Genomic DNA, 6080 nt, shown 5'->3' on the forward strand with positions numbered 1-6080 from the left:
ATAATAATAGCATCTGTCTCTCAGGATTGTTGTAAGGATCAAGTGAGATATTTGTGAAGTGCTTAACACAGAGCTTGCATATAGTAAGTGCTTAATAAGTGCATGTTTGTTTCCTTCCTTCCCCAGCACCACCATCCTTCTAGACACCACTAGAGTTACACTCAACCCCTCCATACTGAGAATTTCCCCTCACATCTTAGTTGCTAGATAATTGAGAGCTCTAAGTTCCATTAGGAAAATCAGGAGTTGAGAAATTTCACTGGCTTTCTGGGTGCCTGCAGCTGTGGGGCCGCACAGACTCAAGTAAAGCAGATATAGTTTGTTCCAGTTACACACTGAAATCCTATCCAAACTCTTGATAGAGTTGGCTTCCTTCACTCCTCGGTTTAGTTTAGTGATTGCAGATGATTGGCAGATTTTCCACTGGTTGCTTCAGTGCTGCTTTTCCAAGAACTTCTCCAGGGTTTCCTAGAATAGGGCTTAAGTTCATGGGGTCACTATGATCTCCAGTCCTTTTTGTCACACTTTTAGCATATTGCTCGATGCAGCAAGAGCACATTCCTGAATGTGGCAAGATTTCAACAGTGAGTACTTGCTATAAGGGAAGAACTAGAGAATTAATTCTAAGTTCATGAACCTTGCACCACAGAGCCTAAGATGGGCTAAACCAGGTTGAGGGTAATTGATGAGCCTTCCACCTGTCAATGAATTAGGAGGTGTGTACCTCAAACATGAGATGCCTTCACAGTATGGAAGGAGTGGGTGAGAACAACTTGTTCCTATGGTCTTGAAGGTGGCTAAAGGAGGCACTGTGGAGGGCTTAGAACTTGGTCAGACATCAAAGATGCCAAGGTCACTACATCTTTCACCAGTAATCTTGATTTTTGTCTTGCCTCTGGACTTTAATGACTCTGGAAGAGAGAGTGAGGCTGACGACTTTGTGCAAATCTCCCTCACTTAAATCCAATTCACTCATGAGTCAAGACATCACCAGTGATGTCACTGGTCCTCTTTGAAAACGAAGGACAAACAAGTCAGCAAAATGAAGGGATCTCCCACATTAGATACTCAAAAAATGTTAGATGCTTAAAGAGCAAAGGTTAAATCCAGAGAGATGGCCCCACTTGAATCTGTGAAGTAAGTCACTGTGCATTTTAAAAAAAGTTTTGTTCATTAGCATTTAAAAGGTTTAGAGAAAGCAAAATACCATGCCCCCTTTGAGATTGAAGCTATTTCTGTTACTTAATTTAAGTTGAAAAAGTGGAGATTAAATGCTCCAAATCATGACTGATGAGACAAACACAAATTAAAATAACCCTGAGGTACCACCTCACACCTTTCAGATTGTCTAATGTGACAGAAAAGGAAAATGACAAATGTTAGAGGGAATGTAGAAAAATTGGGAAACTGGGGCGGCCAGGTAGCACAGTGAGTAAGAGCACCGGCCCCAGTGTCTGGATGACCTGGAGGATCAAATCCGGCCTCAGACACTTAGCACCCACCCAGAAACACCTGGCCGTGTAACCTTGAGCAAGTTACTTAACCCCAATTGCTTTAAAAAAAAAAATTGGGAAACTAATGCATTGCTGATGGAGTTGTGAACTGGTCCGAGTCATTCTGGAGAGCAATTTGGAACTATGCCCAAAGGGCTATAAAACTGCACATACTCTTTGACACAGTAATATCATTACTACATCTGTATCACAAAGAGATCAAAGAAAGAGGAAAGGAATTATAGGTGAAAAAATATCTCAAGCCTCTCTTTCTGTGATGGCAAAGAATTGAAAATTGAGGGGATGCCCATCAACTAGGCAATGGCTGAACAAGTTGTAGTGTATGATTGTGATGGGATACTATTGTACTACCAAAAATGATGAGTAGAATGGTTTCAGAAAAACCTGGGTAGACTTATATGAACTTATGCCAAGTGAAATGAGCCGAACCAGGATAATACTTATATGCAGTAAGAGCAATATTGTATGATGATCAACTGTGAATGATTTAGTTATCCTCAACAATATAGTGATCCAAGACAGTTCTGAAGGACTTATGATGAAGCTATCCAGAGAAAGAAGTGATAGGGTCTAAATGCAGATTGAAGCATACTTCCTTAACTCTTTTTCTTTTTTTTTTCCTCCATTGGGTGGTGAGGGATGGGTTCCACATTTTCTTTTGCAACATGACTGATATGAAAATATATTTTTGTATGACTGCACATGTATAATCTAGATCAAATTGCTTGCCTTCTCAAGAAAGGGGGAGAGGAGAAAGGGAATTTGGAAATCAAAATTTTAAAAAATAAATGTTAAAAATTGTTTTTACATGTAATTGAAAAAAAAATTTTAAAAACAGAGATGGGGGTGGCTAGGTGGCACAGTGAGTAAGAGTGCCAGCCCCGGAGTCAGAGGACCCGAGTTTGGTACCAGCCTCAGACACTTAGCACCCACACACACACAAAAACTAGCCATGTAACCTTGGGCAACTTATTTAACCCCAATTGCCCTCCAAAAGGCAAAAAAAAAAAACCAAAAACAAAAACCAGAGAGGAACCATAAATCAAGACAGCAGCTGGGTTGAGAGAGAGGTCAGGTTGTTTACACAACATTGTCCTTTGGATATGATTTCTTCTAGCCATGAAGCAGAGAATAGTGATGTGGGACGGGAAAAACCCCAGACAAAACAGAGAAGGTATAACCTTTCCTGGGAGACGTTTTCCTGACAAATAGGAATACTAAGAACAGAAATGACAGAGTGAGTATTAAGGAGACCCTGAATGCTTCTTAAGTAAGGAGAAATCTGAAACAGCTAATTGCAGAAAGTAAGAAAGCCAGGGGCTGGGTGGGAAAAAAAAATTGCCTAAGGTATTTGTGTAAGTGAAAGTTTAAATAAGAAGATTTGATAGTTATTGAGTTTAATACCAAGGGCATACATTTTATTTGGCATTTGTAGTATTTTCAGTTCAGTAAATATTTATTTAGCAGCTACTATGTGAGAGGTAGTGTAATAGATCAAGTACTGAAGGAGTCTGAGAATATAGTTTCAAATCCTGCCTAAGATGATTACTAAGATGTGACCCTGGGCAAAGCAGTAGCTAGTTTTGGCTTCCTAATCTATAAAATAGATGTTAATAATAATGGTTTCCTTGGACAGGTTTGTGACAATAAAATTAGATAATGTATGCAAAGCATTGGCCAGTCTTAAAGTTGTTATATAAAGATTTTCTGTTATTATGGCTAAGCTTTATTACGATGCCTGGCAATATAAAGACAAAAACTGAAACATAGAATATTTCACTTCCTTTTCTTTCAAAGAATTTATGTAGTAGTGAAAGAAAACAATAAGTCCAAAAATAACACTTTTATTGGCATATTATTGGATAAAACAGTTTCAAATATTTTCCTTTATCACCCCTGTATTTCTTGTGAATTATCTTTTTTTTTAATTTATTTTGGCTATTTTGTTGCCCTCCATTTTAAATCATACTAGCCAATTGTTTACCTCTTTCATTGCCTTAAAAAAATCCTAGTTTTATTTATCAATTCAATGTGGCATTTTTGTTTTCAATTTTATTTATCCCTTCTTCGATTTTCAAAATTGCTATACTTATGTTTAGCTGGGGTCATGATTGATCTGTTAATTTTCTAATTTTTTTTATTGCATTCCCAAGTTATTAGTTTATTCTTTCTGTCTTTAGTGATATGAATTTTCTTTTATGGACTGCTTTGGCTATATGCCAAAAGTTTTGATATATTCTTATAACATGTTCTCTGACTCACCAATTCTTTATGACTAATTAGTCTCCATTTAAGTTTGAATCCTCTCTTCAAATGTCTTTTTTACTGATAATCCTATCACATTGTGATCAATAATAAATGAGTTTAATATTTCTGCTTTTCTACATTGGATTATGAAGTTTTTGTGCCTTAGCACATAAAGGTGTCACATAGAGCTGAAAAATATGTGTTCCTTTTTATTTCTATTCAGTAATCACCAGAGATCTCTCATATCTAACTTTTTGAAAAATTAACTTAATGTATTAATTTCTTTCTTGATTATCTTTTTGTTAGGTTTTCCTAAAACTGAAAATCTAGTATTGAGGTCCCCAACTATTACAGTTTTGCTATCTGTTTCTTCCTATAATTCAATTAACTTTTCTTCCAAGTAATTAAATACCATTCCATTTAGCATATGTATGTTAAGTATTGATGTTATTTCACTATCTGAGGTGCCTTTAAGAATAATGTAATTTGCCTGCTTATCTTTTTAAACCATACCTGTTTTTACTGTTGCTTTTTCTGATTCATGATTACTATGTTTTCATTTTTTAATTTTCCTGAAGCACAATAAAATTCCGTGCCCCCCCCCCCAATTCCTCATTTTAACTTTGTATCAGTCATTATATTCCAAGAGGGTTTCTGGTAAACCACGTACTGGATTCTGCTTCCATAGCCATGCTCCTCTCTTTTATGGGTGAATCTATCCTGTTCACATTCATTTCTTATGATTGGCAATTGTGTATTGCCTTCTGTCACAACCTGCCTGCTCCCTCTTTACAAAACTGGGGGCAGGGGGTAGGGGGGGTTTAAAGAAAGGAATCTGAACAACAATAATGATCTATAATTGAAGTATTCTATTCATCTTCCTTCTCCCCCCTCCGATTTCACTATAACCAGACACTGATTTCTGTTTTTTATATTCTTTCTTTTTAATTTCTTCTTATTTATGGTATATTCTCCAAAATTGATGGGGTTTTTTTTCTTTTGACTTTCACAACTCTTCTCTCCCTTATACCCTAACCCCTTTATCCTATCCCTTTGTGTATCTCTGTTGGAGTTCAATGTATTTCTACATTAAACTCTGTATATGTTCAACCATCTTTTATTTGGTCTTTAAGAGTGAGGTCATGAGAAATCTCCTCCCTCCATCTCTTCCTCCATGTTTATATACTCTTCTTTTTTTTGGATCCCATTTATTCAAAGTAAGTTTTTTTTTTATTTCTTCCCTAGGTCTTTCTTTTTTTCCTTCCTTTTCCTCTCCTGGTGGAACAAAACCTATACCTAGATCCTGTATTTTTCTCACTTAATGCTCTGCAGGAATTGGAAGGAAATTTGTCTCTCTGGTTATCTGCAAATAAGTACATCATCATCATCATTTTGCTTCTTCCAATTGATTGGATGCATTTGTCTTTCTCTGTCTCTCTTGACATGTTTACATTTCAAACTTTGTACTCAGCTTCAGTCTTTTCATCAAGAATCCTTGAAAGTCTTATATGCCATTGAATTTCCCTTTTTTCACATTGTAAGGTTATTCTCAGGTTTTTAAGGTAAGTTTTTCTTGGTTGTAAACCTTGCCTTTTCAAACATCATATTCCAAGGTATCCTCTCTCTCCTTTATATTAGCTGCTGCTAAAGCCTATGTGATTCTGACTGTGGTCCCTTGGTACTTGAACTCAGGTCCAGCTTGAATTCTGTTAGAATTTCACTCATTTATTTTTGTGTATATGTTCAAATAGCTATTTCTCTAAATCCAGTAAAAAATGTTATTTATAAAATAGCATTTCTTGGTGTCAGTATATTACTATACTCTGAATTTCACCAAAACCAAGAACCCCTTTAGCATGGAAAAGGAAACAGAAACATAATTTTCCCTGTGGCAACTGGCCGGCCATTTCCCTGGAATAAATTAAGACTTCCTGATTAGATTCTTCCCATTCATTTTTTTTAATCCATCCTAATCTAATTATATTAAATGTGCTGTAAAGACTGCAGTCCTTGCTCTGAAAATCAATCCTACAGTACTACAGAGCAAACATGTGGAAATCTTCAGGGTACCAAGTGAAAAAGGTACTAGGAAACTTTAATCACATTTAAAATAACTGCAGATTTTGTAGTATCCATCCCATGGACAGCCTTTTGGCCTATTGATTCATCTACCCTTCAACTGCAAAAAGTATATTCTTTCTATTGATTACAAATGCACAACTTCCCCAGGATTTCATGATTTTCATTATAATTATTAATTTAAATTAAATTTAACAAAGGTATTTATAGAATTAAAAATAAGGAGAAAAGGAAAAGGGG

This window comes from Petaurus breviceps, unplaced genomic scaffold (assembly GCF_028583685.1).
Source record: "Petaurus breviceps papuanus isolate PSGF00001 unplaced genomic scaffold, PetGlider_PUasm1.0 175, whole genome shotgun sequence".
Lineage (NCBI taxonomy): Eukaryota > Metazoa > Chordata > Mammalia > Diprotodontia > Petauridae > Petaurus > Petaurus breviceps.